Below are 16,838 nucleotides of genomic sequence, written 5' to 3'. Positions count from 1 at the left end.
CATTTCAATCATACTCACAGGTGAAATGTTCGTCCACAGCCTTTGATCTGGTGATATGCTCAGGTTATAGCTGCACTTGAAGGTATTTTTTAACAGTATTACAAAGAGTAAAGTTGCATGTGCCTCATTAAAGATCAATAGAAAAGAGCGTTCAGGAACGGAATATGGCAGCTGTTTTGCTTCAAAAATATTGGCCATTGACGCATAAATAGTCAAACCCGCACATCTCAACAGGACACTGGTTTGTTTCTGCATCAGATCAGTATCTGCCTCATCTACCTTAATGACCCCTAGAACCGAAGGTGACATGATGTGACCTATAACATTGTTGGAAACAGCTGATTCGGTCGCGGAAAAAAAAAAGTCTGAAGGACTTAAATGACATGGTGAGGAGCTTCGCTTATTAATGTTGACAACATAAACATATTATTTACTGTTGTTGTAAATTACACTAATCGTACAACAAATCTATGGATCCTGAGAATACAGACGTTTCTGTTCTTGATATTCTACTTAGCAAGGATATTTTCATGAATACCTTTAATAAACCCATATGTATGTACCATTAAAGCCTACAGTAGTTCATCATTAACAAATTGTGTCAGTCTGTTTAAAGTACCTTCATCTCAAGACCTTCATACACCCAAGCAGTTTTGACCTATGGTGTATCACATGCAATCGACACAATATATTTACATCAACGTACATCGATGTTCGGTCCAAGACTTTGCCTTAGTTATATTTAGGAAACAGACTAAAAGTGTATTACATTTGACTTGCTATTGGCTCATTTTTATTACATTTACTATAGAGGGGTGCCCTGTGATAGACTGGCAGCACGCCCTATGACTGCCGGGATAGGTTCCAGCCCCATCATGAGCCTTAATTGGAGTAAGTGGGTATAGAAAATGGATGGATGGACTACACAGAGGTTGGGTTTGATCAAATCATGACTTATCTCATAACCTGAGCTCTGGCCCTGATGTCATGAATAGAAATAGTGTGGTACTGTATTGTAAAACCATCTGCAGCAGGCAGCCATCAACAACGGATGTGCATGAAGGAGACGAGTGAGGGAAGCCACCAAGACACAATGCATCTGTGAAGGCATTGCAAACTTCAACGGTTGTGAATAGAAAGACTGTGCTGAGCCACACTTTTGTGACTTGCTTCATTAGTCACAGAAAAAGTTTTCAAAAGATAATTTGCACCTCGGCCACAGTTTGCCAGAAGGCACATGGAAGACTCTAACCTACAGGACGCAGGCTTACATTTGCAGCCTAGTGTAAATGACACATGTAGTCGAAATGTTTCAAACCAAATAATTGCTGAATTATTTGAAGTGAATTTCCAGGTGTCTCCATTTTGCTTTCGTCTCGGTATGTCTCACTTTAATTCCTTGTTTCCGTGAGGATGAAACAAAACAAATCACATTTGCCTCATGAGACAGATGCCAGGAACAGCAGCGGTGATGTTACAGCATGCAGCTCTCTCCGCTGGAGAAAGCAGACAAAGTCTCTCAGAATAAGACAAACAAAAACAGCAGCAACACTCGGGAGCCTGGGGGGGTGGGGGTGGGGGGAATTTTATCTCATTCGCTCAGCTTTGGGCTGCAGGTTAAATATTGAACAATCACAGCAGTGAACATGCTGATTTACAGAAAGAAGGTCACACGTTTGCAGTTCAGTCTTGAGGTGACGCACATTGCAGAAACTGATTGTGACTGAGCAGATGTGTTATAAGGGAGAACAGTATATGCACATCATGCATCATGTTTAAGTGCACACTGGCTGCACTGCCCACCTACTTCATCCTCCTGTCTGTGTCCAGCACCTTCAGGTGTCATCGCACAGACGCTCCTGGTCTGCAGCCAGCAACACAGACAGTAAAACTCTTCAGTCTGTTTGTTACCTCTGTTTTCTTCATATGTTATAGATCTAACAGAACATTATGCTACATGCAACGTGTGTGTGTGTGTGTGTTTCCAAGGCATATTCAGTGGTTTCAAATGTTAATGCATCCATCCCCTTAGTTGAGATCAGTTCAGGAGTTGGAGAATGCTCTGGTTGCCAGATCCACAACACCATGGGACCGCCTTGGGTCCTGGATCACAACCAAACAGGTAGAGAACTGGTCCAGCCCCACCTCTAAAATCTAATTATCTATCCGTTGCAGCCAGGTTAAGAGTGGGCATCCTTTTGGCTTTTTCAAGTTGCTGGGGTCTTCAAAACTGAGGCTTGTGCATGCTGGATCACGTCCAGAGAAACAGGTGACATGGCCAAAATGTCACAGCTGATGCTCCCTCATAATGCAAGTGATAGTCCTCATCTGAGTTTTTCTAAGTAACTGTTTGTTGGACACAAACACCTAGAGATTCTCCAAAGAGACCTAGTACCAAAAACATCCAGTAGTTCCCTTATGTCATTGGTGAGTGTCCAAGTCTCACAACCATACAGGAAGACAGGAAACACCAGGACCCTAAAGACTTGGACCTTTGTTATCCTACAAAGATATTGGCATCACCAATCATTTCTGTCCAGTGACCTCATCCATGTAACAAAAGGGAAGTGGCCTCTGTGTGTTTGTGTACCAGAGCATCAATTTAAATCCAGAAAGAGCTGACTTTTGTCCTTTGGCATACTTGTGTATTTTTCATGAGGATTCAAGTCGTGAAAACAGCAAGGTGATCAGACAAATACATACTTCCACAATAAGAGCCTGTATTTCAAAATAAAATCCTGTGAGGTTGCTGCAGACCTGATAGAATTCATCCATCCTCTAACATTCCAGACAGCAGATTCAAATCTGGACTTTTTCTTTATGCATGTGACCCCAAACCCAAAATTAACATGTTGACACTCTGGACAAAACAGCAGAATTGTGTTTCACCAGTGTCTCACACAGGCCAAAAAAAAAAAGAAAAAAAGAAATTTGATCTAATGTTTACATGGCACCGTGCAAATATGAAACTTCAGTTATTCATAATTTCTTTACATGGAATATTGTTAAGCAGCTTCAGAAAAGCTTATTGATGACAAAATTGATTTTAGAAAATTGAACACAACTGAAAACAGATTAAACCTCAAATAAAGACTTTCATAAACACCAAAAAAATTTTTGTGTGTCTATAGAGGGTTTTCAATCACATGAATGATTTGCTGCAGGACAGGTGCCATCTCCATTCTGGATTTCAAGGAGGCTGGTGCGTGATAGAAAAAATGGAGAGAATGTACGGTTATTATGATGCTTTAAACCCTCGAGATAAAGCTATTTATTGTGATAGATGTGTAGCAGTTGGTTCAGTGGATCTGTATCTTATACCAGATAGTAAATTAATGGTAATGTAATGAACAGTGTCACACTGCAATATTGTGAACTTTTTGGTGTTTTCCACTTCTCTATTGTACACCATGGAGGAAGCTGTCCGTATATTGTACAAACTACCACATCTAGAACCTGTGGTTCTTCATGAGTTAATGTCCTAGTGACACCATAAGCTCTTCCCAGCCATTTCTCACCATCAAAGTCTGAGGACCCAAAGCCATGAATGTCACTTCCAAGATAAGTAAATGTCTCTACAAGTTCAATACTTTACTGCAGACAGAATCCAAACACTCTGACTCCTCACTCAGCTTTTCAAATGATTAGGACATCCATTAATTCTGGGGAAGGTTGCAGCATCATCTGAGAAGTCAAGGTCACTAAATCTTTCTTCTTCAGCCAAGGCACCAAAGCTGGTAGTATTCCCAATCCTACCCAATACTCAATCTAAACAAGCTTTGAACAGTGAAGGAGCCAGAACACATCCACACAAAGTATGTCAGGATTGTGGATTTTATCATGTCTTGATGTAATTTGGTCTGTTACTTTTCTGCTTAGGTTTTGTATGTCTGATTTCTCTTGTCTGTCACTTGGGTGCTTGGTGGAGGACGGTTCTCCTTCTGTTTTCCACACCTTGTTCTGGAGTTTTCCTGCACACCTGTTTTCTATTACCTGCTCATCACACCTTGTATTTAAGCCTCTCGTTTCTCTCACTTTCCCAATCAGATCATTGTGCTTTATGCCTTTGCTTCCAGCCTTGTTCTCTGTATTTTCCTCGACCTGTTTTTGCCTTGCTGTGTTTAATGATTACCTGCTTGTTTTTTGGACCAAGCCTTAACCTTATGAATTTGTTGCCATTGCTGATTTTGGACTGTTTTTTGTGTACCAAACCCTGCTTGTCAACTTAGTAAAACCTTTTGACCAAATCTGTCCAGTGTCTGAGCTTAGCAGTTGTGTCCAGCCCTTGTGTACCACTGGTTTTGATATAATGCCAGAATTTACTGGAAAAAAGTCAGAAACTCCTTCCTGGACCCATATAAGACTTGCAGTTCCTGTGTGGAGGGTGGCTATGATGTCCAACAACTTCATGGGGATCCTATAAATTCTCAAAATGTTCCAGAAAGCAGAACAGTCAACTGAATTCAGTGTGTTGGCAAAATCAACATAGCCCACAAAGAAGCAATGTAACAGTGATATGTTGTTTTTAAAATAAACGTACATTGCCTCTACTGGTGGTTGGCTCTCACTGCGGTATTGTATCACTTCCTGTTCCAGAGCCCAGCTGTGTTTTTCTGTATCTGTTAGCTGTTTAATCTGCGCAGTTAGATTGATCTAGATAACTAGATAACGATTTGTTTCACAGTGTAATCTTCACGTGCCTTAACTAAAGCACTCCCTCTGCTGAATCACCTCTAAATTATTTACACATTATTCACTTTGTGTGTTTTTAGGAATCCGCTAGCTTAGCGCAGCTACTAGCTCTTAGCCGGTTTAGCATGGCGGCTTCTCCTGTCTCTCCCGCACTTTTCTGCTCTGGGTGTGAAATGTTTAGTTATTCCTTGGCCTCCTTTAGCAGTAATGGTACTTGTAATAAGTGTAGCTTATTCGTAGCTTTGGAGGCCAGGCTGGGCGAATTGGAGACTCGGCTCCGCACCGTGGAAAAGACCAGGGGTGGCTTAGCCGCCATTAGTTCCCTTCCAGCAGATCCCGAGCAGCCGGGAAAGCAGGCCGACTGGGTGACTGTGAGGAGGAAGCATAGCCCTAAACAGAAGCCCCGTGTACACCGCCAACCCGTTCACATTTCTAACAGTTTTTTCCCCACTTGGCGACACACCCACCGAAGATCAAACTCTGGTTATTGGCGACTCTGTTTTGAGAAATGTGAAGTTAGCGACACCAGCAACCATAGTCAATTGTCTTCCGGGGGCCAGAGCAGGCGACATTGAAGGAAATTTGAAACTGCTGGCTAAGGCTAAGCGTAAATTTGATAAGATTGTAATTCACGTCGGCAGTAATGACACCCGGTTACGCCAATCGGAGGTCACTAAAATTAACATTGAATCGGCGTCTAACTTTGCAAAAACAATGTCGGACTCTGTAGTTTTCTCTGGGCCCCTCCCCAATCGGACCGGGAGTGACATGTTTAGCCGCATGTTCTCCTTGAATTGCTGGCTGTCTGAGTGGTGTCCAAAAATTAGGTGGGCTTCATAGATAATTGGCAAAGCTTCTGGGGAAAACCTGGTCTTGTTAGGAGAGACGGCATCCATCCCACTTTGGATGGAGCAGCTCTCATTTCTAGAAATCTGGCCAATTTTCTTAAATCCTCCAAACCGTGACTATCCAGGGTTGGGACCAGGAAGCAGAGCTGTAGTCTTACACACCTCTCTGCAGCTTCTCTCCCCCTGCCATCCCCTCATTACCCCATCCCCGTAGAGACGGTGTCTGCTCCCAGACCACCAATAACCAGTAAAAATCTATTTAAGCATAAAAATTCAAAAAGAAAAAATAATATAGCACCTTCAACTGCACCACAGACTAAAACAGTTAAATGTGGTCTATTAAACATTAGGTCTCTCTCTTCTAAGTCCCTGTTAGTAAATGATATAATAATTGATCAACATATTGATTTATTCTGCCTTACAGAAACCTGGTTACAGCAGGATGAATATGTTAGTTTAAATGAGTCAACACCCCCGAGTCACACTAACTGCCAGAACGCTCGTAGCACGGGCCGAGGCGGAGGATTAGCAGCAATCTTCCACTCCAGCTTATTAATTAATCAAAAACCCAGACAGAGCTTTAATTCATTTGAAAGCTTGACTCTTAGTCTTGTCCATCCAAATGGAAGTCCCAAAAACCAGCTTTATTTGTTATTATCTATCGTCCACCTGGTCGTTACTGTGAGTTTCTCTGTGAATTTTCAGACCTTTTGTCTGACTTAGTGCTTAGCTCAGATAAGATAATTATAGTGGGTGATTTTAACATCCACACAGATGCTGAGAATGACAGCCTCAACACTGCATTTAATCTATTATTAGACTCTATTGGCTTTGCTCAAAAAGTCAATGAGTCCACCCACCACTTTAATCATATCTTAGATCTTGTTCTGACTTATGATATGGAAATTGAAGACTTAACAGTATTCCCTGAAAACTCCCTTCTGTCTGATCATTTCTTAATAACATTTACATTTACTCTGATGGACTACCCAGCAGTGGGGAATACGTTTCATTACACTAGAAGTCTTTCAGAAAGCGCTGTAACTAGGTTTAAGGATATGATTCCTTCTTTATGTTCTCTAATGCCATATACCAACACAGTGCAGAGTAGCTACCTAAACTCTGTAAGTGAGATAGAGTATCTCGTCAATAGTTTTACATCCTCATTGAAGACAACTTTGGATGCTGTAGCTCCTCTGAAAAAGAGAGCTTTAAATCAGAAGTGTCTGACTCCGTGGTATAACTCACAACTCGTAGCTTAAAGCAGATAACCTGTAAGTTGGAGAGGAAATGGCGTCTCACTAATTTAGAAGATCTTCACTTAGCCTGGAAAAAGAGTTTGTTGCTCTATAAAAAAGCCCTCCGTAAAGCTAGGACATCTTTCTACTCATCACTAATTGAAGAAAATAAGAACAACCCCAGGTTTCTTTTCAGCACTGTAGCCAGGCTGACAAAGAGTCAGAGCTCTATTGAGCTGAGTATTCCATTAACTTTAACTAGTAATGACTTCATGACTTTCTTTGCTAACAAAATTTTGACTATTAGAGAAAAAATTACTCATAACCATCCCAAAGATGTATCGTTATCTTTGGCTGCTTTCAGTGATGCCGGTATTTGGTTAGACTCTTTCTCTCTGATTGTTCTGTCTGAGTTATTTTCATTAGTTACTTCATCCAAACCATCAACATGTTTATTAGACCCCATTCCTGCCAGGCTGCTCAAGGAAGTCCTACCATTATTTAATGCTTCAATCTTAAATATGATCAATATATCTTTGTTAGTTGGTTATGTACCACAGGCCTTTAAGGTGGCAGTAATTAAACCATTACTTAAAAAGCCATCACTTGACCCAGCTATCTTAGCTAATTATAGGCCAATCTCCAACCTTCCTTTTCTCTCAAAGATTCTTGAGAGGGTAGTTGTAAAACAGCTAACTGATCACCTGCAGAGGAATGGTCTATTTGAAGAGTTTCAGTCAGGTTTTAGAATTCATCATAGTACAGAAACAGCATTAGTGAAGGTTACAAATGATCTTCTTATGGCTTCGGACAGTGGACTTATCTCTGTGCTTGTTCTGTTGGACCTCAGTGCTGCTTTTGATACTGTTGACCATAAAATTTTATTACAGAGATTAGAGCATGTCATAGGTATTAAAGGCACTGCGCTGCGGTGGTTTGAATCATATTTGTCTAATAGATTACAGTTTGTTCATGTAAATGGGGAATCTTCTTCACAGACTAAAGTTAATTATGGAGTTCCACAAGGTTCTGTGCTAGGACCAATTTTATTCACTTTATACATGCTTCCCTTAGGCAGTATTATTAGACGGTATTGCTTAAATTTTCATTGTTACGCAGATGATACCCAGCTTTATCTATCCATGAAGCCAGAGGATACACACCAATTAGCTAAACTGCAGGATTGTCTTACAGACATAAAGACATGGATGACCTCTAATTTCCTGCTTTTAAACTCAGATAAAACTGAAGTTATTGTACTTGGCCCCACAAATCTTAGAAGCATGGTGTCTAACCAGATTGTTACTCTGGATGGCATTTCCCTGATCTCTAGTAATACTGTGAGAAATCTTGGAGTCATTTTTGATCAGGATATGTCATTCAAAGCGCATATTAAACAAATATGTAGGACTGCCTTTTTGCATTTACGCAATATCTCTAAAATCAGAAAGGTCTTGTCTCAGAGTGATGCTGAAAAACTAATTCATGCATTTATTTCCTCTAGGCTGGACTATTGTAATTCATTATTATCAGGTTGTCCTAAAAGTTCCCTAAAAAGCCTTCAGTTGGTTCAGAATGCTGCAGCTAGAGTACTGATGGGGACTAGCAGGAGAGAGCATATCTCACCCGTGTTGGCCTCTCTTCATTGGCTTCCTGTTAATTCTAGAATAGAATTTAAAATTCTTCTTCTTACTTATAAGGTTTTGAATAATCAGGTCCCATCTTATCTTAGGGACCTCGTAGTACCATATTACCCCATTAGAGCGCTTCGCTCTCAGACTGCGGGCTTACTTGTAGTTCCTAGGGTTCGTAAGAGTAGAATGGGAGGCAGAGCCTTCAGCTTTCAGGCTCCTCTCCTGTGGAACCAGCTCCCAATTCAGATCAGGGAGACAGATACCCTCTCTACTTTTAAGATTAGGCTTAAAACTTTCCTTTTCGCTAAGGCTTATAGTTAGGGCTGGATCGGGTGACCCTGGACCATCCCTTGGTTATGTTGCTTTAGACGTAGAGTGTGGGGGGGTTCCCATGATGCACTGTTTCTTTCTCTTTTTGCTCCGTATGCATCACTCTGCATTTAATCATTAGTGATCGATCTCTGCCCCCCTTCTCGGCATGTCTTTTTCCTGGTTCTTTCCCTCAGCCCCAACCAGTCTCAGCAGAAGACTGCCCCTCCCTGAGCCTGGTTCTGCTGGAGGTTTCTTCCTGTTAAAAGGGAGTTTTTCCTTCCCACTGTGGCCAAGTGCTTGCTCATAGGGGGTCGTTTTGACCGTTGGGGTTTTTCATAATTATTGTATGGCCTTGCCTTACAATATGGAGCGCCTTTGGGCAACTGTTTGTTGTGATTTGGCGCTATATAAGAAAAAAGTTGATTGATTGATTGATTGTCCTAAAAGTTCCCTGAAAGCCTTCAGTTAATTCAAAATGCTGCAGCTAGAGTACTAACAGGGACTAGAAGGAGAGAGCATATCTCACCCATAGAGGACTGGCCCTCCCTGAGCCTGGTTCTGCTGGAGGTTTTTTCCTGTTAAAAGGGAGTTTATCTTTCCCACTGTTGCCAAGTGCTTGCTCACACGGGGTCGTTTTGACCGTTGGGGTTTTTCCGTAATTATTGTATGGCCTTCCCTTACAATATAAAGCGCCTTGGGGCAACTGTTTGTTGTGATTTGGCGCTATATAAATAAAATTGATTTGATTTTGATTTGATTTGATTAAGAGAGCAGGTACCTCAATGGGGGACAGGAGTCGGGCTACCAATATGTCAAGTGGGGTTAGATTACTGGTCATGCTACCTGCCTGTGTCCTTGGACAAGCCATTTCATCTGCATTGTCTCAGTCCAACCAGCTGTAAATGGGTGGACTATGGAATGGACCTATGTAAGACTGAGTTCTTTTCATATTTAGTTTGTCCAATTACATATGACCTTTGAAAATAGAGGGATTTTGTATTTAAAAATGGCTGTAATCCCTCAATGGTTAATGTATATTTTATTTTTGTCTTTTTTTTCAAGCCCCATTATTTTAAGATTAAAGTCTACACTACAAGCACAGCTTGATTGTTTTATTTACACTCCATTGTGGTGATGTAGAGACAAAATAAAATTTAAGAAGAAATGTGCCACAGTCTAATTACTTATGTCTTTAAATACAGGAATGGATGTACAGTGAGGCAAATAAGTACTTCATCCACTGTCGATTTTACAAGTTTTCCCACCTATAGAGGTCTGTAATTTTTTTTATCGTAGGTACACTTCAACTGTGAGAGACAGAATCTAAAAAAAAAAAATCAGAAAATCACACTGTATGATTTTTAAATAATTAAAAGGGGGTCACCCCTTTGAGTCTGGTCTGCTTGAGGTTTCTTCCTCAAGATTATCAGAGGGAGCTTTTCCTTACCACTGTCACTTGTGTGCTTGCTCTAGGGGTTGGTAAAAGTTGAACCCAGTGGTGTCCAAAGTATTCCAGAAAGGGCCAAGAGGGTGCAGGGTTTTTTTTTGCAGCCACTGACTCCAGCAGGTGATGGGATGAGTTCATAAGTGAAATCAGTCAGTGGCTGCAAAGAAAACCTGCACCCTCTTGGCCCTTTCTGGAACACTTTGGACACTACCAGATTAGACCTTACTTGTGTGAAATACCTTGAGGCAGCTTTGCTGTTATTTGGCGCTCTATACATATATACACACATCTTCAACCGCTTATCTGGGATTGTTGAAATAGAATTACATAAACTCCAAATAGCTCCTGATAGGCAGTTGAGCACCTCACATGGCAGCATGCTTACCTTGTTTGTGAATGGGTGAAAGTGAGGCATCATTGTAAAGTGCTTTGAGTGTTTGCTATAGAAATGCAGTCCATTTAAAGAATGGAGCTTTTTCTGCCAAATGATCTTGCATAACCACTGGGTATGAATGATTGCTTACTAATGTCTGCAAAACAGGGTCAACAGTGTCATGCATTAGACATAAGATCTTTCTTGTCATGTGCGATGTTGAATTCAGATTCACTGAATTGCTTTCCCATGTGCCCTTTGGTCCTGTGACACTGAGATAAAGTGTTATTCTATCATTAGGCTGCCAGCAAATTGTATCATCAGCACCACAAGTTATTTAAGATGAGTGAATGCATAATTCAGTGTCAGAAGACCTTCGCTAAGTAGTGTTTTATACTGAGGTCTGTATAGATAGTTGTGGAAATTGAAAGTGTCAAGGGGGAAGATGTGCTGTAAGTAGCTTTACGACTCTGATTTGGTTCCACCTTTTGAATTCTGTCAGCCCACGCTGGACCCAGCAACATGAAGGAGGCAGCCTGACGGTCTGATGGGACCAGAAAGGTCATGCTACATTTCAGATGCTGTGTAGAGAAGGACAGCTAAAAGTTGCTGCTGGGAGATTTTAATAGTCTGTTGTGGGTACATACATCATGCAGCCTTGTAGAGACATCTATCACACAGGACAAGATGATAAGTGGCTTTGAAACATTGAATAGCCTCAGGGTTTGCGACTTCAGAATTGAAGGCCCCGGTCTTTGTGGCTGTATAGTGTGAGATCTGACTTCTAAAGACAGCACACCAGGCTCTCATTATTCCTCATCAATCTCAGCGCTCATTCGTGGGTGTCTACATATTTCACAAGTGTGCTGCAGATTCTTGCTTTAATTTTATATTTACTGTCTGATGTTAATATAGAGGTTACTCTGACTTCTTGCTCTTGCTTGCCTCTACTGGTGGTTGGCTCTCACTGCGGTATTGTATCACTTCCTGTTCCGGAGCACAGCGGTGTTTTGCTGTATCTGTTAGCTGTTTAATCTGCGCAGTTAGATTGATCTAGTTATCTAGATTACGATTTGTTTCCCAGTGTAATCTTTATGTGCCTTAACTAAAGCACTCCTTCTGCTGAATCACCTCTAAATTATTTACACATTATTCACTTTGCATGTTTTTAGGAATCCGCTAGCTTAGCGTAGCTACTAGCTCTTAGCCGATTTAGCATGGCGGCTTCTCCTGTCTCTCCCGCACTTTTCTGCTCTGGGTGTGAAATGTTTAGTTATTCCTCGGCCTCCTTTAGCAGTAACGGTACTTGTAATAAGTGTAGCTTATTCGTAGCTTTGGAGGCCAGGCTGGGCGAATTGGAGACTCGGCTCCGCACCGTGGAAAATTCTACAGTTAGCCAGGCCCCTGTAGTTGGTGCGGACCAAGGTAGCTTAGCCGCCGTTAGTTCCCCCCTGGCAGATCCCGAGCAGCCGGGAAAGCAGGCTGACTGGGTGACTGTGAGGAGGAAGCGTAGCCTTAAACAGAAGCCCCGTGTACACCGCCAACCCGTTCACATCTCTAACCGTTTTTCCCCACTCGACGACACACCCGCCGAGGATCAAACTCTGGTTATTGGCGACTCTGTTTTGAGAAATGTGACGTTAGCGACACCAGCAACCATAGTCAATTGTCTTCCGGGGGCCAGAGCAGGCGACATTGAAGGAAATTTGAAACTGCTGGCTAAGGCTAAGCGTAAATTTGGTAAGATTGTAATTCACGTCGGCAGTAATGACACCCGGTTACGCCAATCGGAGGTCACTAAAATTAACATTAAATCGGTGTGTAACTTTGCAAAAACAATGTCGGACTCTGTAGTTTTCTCTGGGCCCCTCCCCAATCGGACCGTGATTTGTGATTTGGCGCTATATAAAAAAAATTGATTGATTGATTGATGTCAAGTTATAAGCAAACACAGAGTATTAACATAAAATACACATACATTTTGAGTGACTAGGAATAGCTTATGGATCTCACACCTCATGTTGTTACCTGTGCAGGAGACTGATTGTCCAAGTCTTGAGGATCCTGGTGCTTCCTGTCTTACTGTGTTGGTGTGAGATCTGGACGATCACCGTGTTTAAGGCAGCACTAGGATGTCTTTGGCACTTGGTCTCTTTGAAGAATCCTTGGAGAGGCATGCCAGTTGCATAGTGAGAGAACATCATTCATTCATTCATTATCTAAACTGGCTAATCCCAATTAAGGAGATTAAGAACCAATTAATGGTCAATTAAGGGCTGGAGCCTGCCCCATTGGTCAATGGCCGAGAGGCATTGTAAACCCTGGAGAAGCTGCCAAAATGGCTGTGCACCAATGCTCCCCATCCAACCTGATGGAGATTGAGAGGTGTTGCAAAGAGGAATGAGCAAAACTGCCCAAAGATATGTGCACCAAGCTTGTGGCATCATATTCAAGAAGACTTGAGTTCGTAATTGCTGGCAAAGGTGCATCAACAAAGTATTGAGCAAAGGGTTTGAATACTTATGTGCATGAGATTTCTTAGTTTTTTTTATTTTTAATAAATTTGCAAAAAATAAAAAAAACACTTCATTTTGTCATTATGGGGTGTAGTGAGTACAATTTTGAGGGAAAAAAATTAATTTACTCCATTTTGGAATAAGGTTGTAACATAACAAAATGTGGTAAAAGTGAAGCACTGTGAATACTTTCCTGATGCACCGTATGTAGTTTTGTGTGTTTTGGGACTTTTTAACAGCTTTTGTGCTGGAAATCATCTGCTGTATGTGGCAACACTGATGATAATCATGTGATGGAGTTTGGAAGCAAAAGTATGGGTGTGATGGTGGTGGTGGTGGTGGGGGGGGACTCGAAAATGCTCTTATCTGCAAAAGGGGAGGCCTGCAGAAAAGTCTGGGAACCACTGCACTGAGCCAGAGAACAAACATCTTCAGACCTGTAGCTCACAAAGAGCGGCCAAGGGTATAAATACCGGGCTGGCAACACAATTAATTCAGTGAAGAGTTAGTCAAGACTCAGTGAAGATATGGTGTAAATGGTGCACTGATGGAGAGTAGGTGTACGGATTAAATGATGTCCAACAGGGAGGAACTCTTGAGGGCCATGACCATATGGCCAACACACTTGTACAGAAAAAGATTGAAAAACATGAGATACAGAGAAAGATGAAAGCAACATGATGAGAGGAGAGAAACACACAGCCATGCCCGGAACTGTGGCACTGATACTCTCTTTTCTACACAAGAGCACTGATTTCTCTCATTACTGAGACATTTGGCTGCTTTAGGCCACTGATTCTTTACACCTGTCAATCTCACAGAACACAACACCTCTCCACTGGATGGCACGACTCTTCAGGTGCTCAGGAGCTCACGTACTAAGGATAGCTGTGGCCTGCTATGATACTTTGAGGACCACATTGGAAATAAGTGGGGTTTTTTTACACTTTAATGTATTATGTATATAAGTATGAGTTCTACCAAATAAATCCAACCAACCATGCTGTTATTATGTGAAAAGATGCTGCAGAAATTCCCTATGAATGTAGACATGGATGAAAAAGCATTGTAAATAATAATAAAATAAAATAAAATAAATAAGTAAATAATAAGATTTTTTAAGAGAAGGAGCAAGAATAAAGGGAAGAAAAGAATGGCCATCCAGAGTGGATGAAAGTGTACTCACAGATGGCAGGTACTGTGTAGGCTCTCAGTTGTCCAGGTGGTTTCCATAGTAGAGAAGCTTGAATCTTCAACTGGACTGGGTTGCTTGACGTGAGAACGTTTCGCTTCAAATCACAGAAGCTTCCTCAGCTAAAATTCTTGCTCTGGTAGTCTGACTTCTGTCTTGACTCTTGTAGAGAAGAATAAACCAGAAGCCAACAAAAGCTGGAGTTTTTTAACCTAACCAGACCCCACCTACCGAGAGGCAGACTGCTATAGGCTAGTGACTAAACAATAGCTCTAATTAGCACCTATTGTGCTCTAGTTAGCACTCTCCTAATGACAGGACGGAAGCCTCCCCTGATGGCTCCCTTGACGACTCTCTCCTGATGACGTGAATGACTCATTACCATGAACAAAAGACTGAAACTGCTTTGACCTGAGTACCACATTGTAAACAGGGGACAAAGTGTGTCTGAGACCCGCTCCACGGTTAAGGCTGGGTTTCAACTGTTTTACAAAGAAATGGTTTGAGAGAGGTGTCAAGGAAGCGTTCTTTGTAAAACAGTTGAAACCCAGCCTTAACCGTGGAGCGGGTCTCAGACACGCTTTGTCCCCTGTTTACAATGTGGTACTCAGGTCAAAGCAGTTTCAGTCTTTTGTTCATGGTAATGAGACATTCACATCATCAGGAGAGTCGTCAAGGGAGCCATCAGGGGAGGCTTCCGTCCTGTCATTAGGAGAGTGCTAACTAGAGCACAATAGGTGCTAATTAGAGCTATTGTTTAGTCACTAGCCTATAGCAGTCTGCCTCTCGGTAGGTGGGGTCTGGTTAGGTTAAAAACTCCAGCTTTTGTTGGCTTCTGTTTTATTCTTCTCTACAAGAGTCAAGACAGAAGTCAGACTACCAGAGCAAGAATTTTAGCTGAGGAAGCTTCTGTGATTTGAAGCGAAACGTCCTCACGTCAAGCAACCCAGTCCAGTCGAAGATTCAAGCTTCTCTACTAAGATGGCAGGTACATTGTCCAGCAGTGACAGCCCACTGCATCTCAACAATACAGTATATAAAATTGCCAAGAATAACACGGTAAAGTGTAAAAGGTATTTTATTTTGTGGTCCTCAACAAAAATAAAGTAAAATACAGAAGCAAGTACATTGGTGTCGCCCTCATCCCCCACACAGATGAGGTCCAGCATGATGCGTGCATGGCCAGGCCGGCACCACAGGCTGCTGTACTTGCTCAGCCACTTCCAGAAGTGCCATTCCTCTCTAATCATATAAAAGGAAAAGTGTGTCATCACCTCCTCACAAGCTGTCTCATGTTATGCACGTTATTACTCGCGGAGACTACATTCAGAAGGGTTTGTGATGCTTTTGTGTGACTATCTGGCGAGACACTTTGTCTCACCAATTTTTTTGAACTATTCAAAATTAAAGCGATGTGCGAGCAGCGCCCTGCAACTCACACAAGGGGATGGTGAAGACCCCACAAAAGTTGCACAACATTTTATGAAATCCCTTGCGGATGCTGGTTGCAAGCTGTTGTGGCCCAGTCAGATATACCCTGATTTCTCCCTAATTCACCTCCGTGTGAAATTTCAGGTACAGTTTGCCAAACGTCACATGGCAGACTTGAGATTACATTTGATCCAGTTTGATGTATTAAAATCCTTTTCAGTTTCAGTCCACCATGAAGATGTGACTGGTGATCAGACAAACATTGGAATATGTACAGTTTCTCCCTTGGGAAGGCTCCTTCAGGGACATTAAGGTTCCAGCAGCATTGTGTAGCAGCACACAGGGTAAGAAGCACACAGAGCATTACAAGAGAAAGTAAAAAAACAAAAAAAAAAAAAAACAATTTGCCAGTATAGATATAAATACCAGACATACTGATTGTTACTGGTTTACTGGCTACTACTGTTCTTCTCCTTCCCGTCCTCTGTCTTCCTGTTACTCCTCCTCCCCCGAGTGAGGAGGATCATGATCGTTTCCCTCACTCGTCTCTTTTGTACACTGACATTCCATTTTTGAGAACCTAGTAGTCAGAGCAGTTGGGTCTGTAGAGACAGATGTTGGATTACTAACCCACAGTCAGTATGCTGATAGGTTGGGGTGTAAGTATTTGGACAGTGATATAAAGCACCCAAGGTTGGGTAGGATTACTTTGAAATGTAATCCAAAAGTAATCAGATTACAAGTAATCCAAATGTATGTACATACATACATGTAATCCACATGTATTCTTTCAAAGTAATCCTACCCAACCTTGAAAGCACCGCAGTAGAGTTGAAATGATCGAATCAAGATGTAATTGTTAGAGTATCACCTTAAATTAAAGAGTTCAAAAACAATTACATAACCATTAAATAAGTGTAGCCATTATTATACACAGCCCCTTCATTTTTAGAGGCCATAAATAACTGGTCAAACTAAACATAAAAATTATTGTTAATATAAATAATCACTTTTACAGCCAGGTTTTTTTTTCCAGATAAGTCAAGAAATGGACCCATCAACATTTTCCAAGTCACAGAATATGTCTCAGATGTCACCAACATCAACCATTAAGAAATGCAAACAGTATTTTACTGTATAGTAAATCTGACTGCA

The 16,838-nt window shown here is 41.6% G+C and overlaps 1 long non-coding RNA gene across 1 annotated transcript; it reads right to left on the bottom strand.

Annotated features, from left to right (window-relative positions):
* Positions 1-1,217: 1,217 nt before the first annotated feature.
* Positions 1,218-15,961, bottom strand: LOC117509851. Its single transcript, XR_004560564.1, has 3 exons — positions 15,868-15,961; positions 13,298-13,299; positions 1,218-1,247 (listed from the first exon to the last, which is right to left on the bottom strand). It is a non-coding gene; the product is annotated as an uncharacterized LOC117509851 (long non-coding RNA).
* Positions 15,962-16,838: the final 877 nt, after the last annotated feature.

This window comes from Thalassophryne amazonica, chromosome 5, assembly GCF_902500255.1.
Source record: "Thalassophryne amazonica chromosome 5, fThaAma1.1, whole genome shotgun sequence".
Lineage (NCBI taxonomy): Eukaryota > Metazoa > Chordata > Actinopteri > Batrachoidiformes > Batrachoididae > Thalassophryne > Thalassophryne amazonica.
Note: the sequence above shows the minus strand (reverse complement) of the source record. Positions and strands in the feature narration are given on the sequence as shown.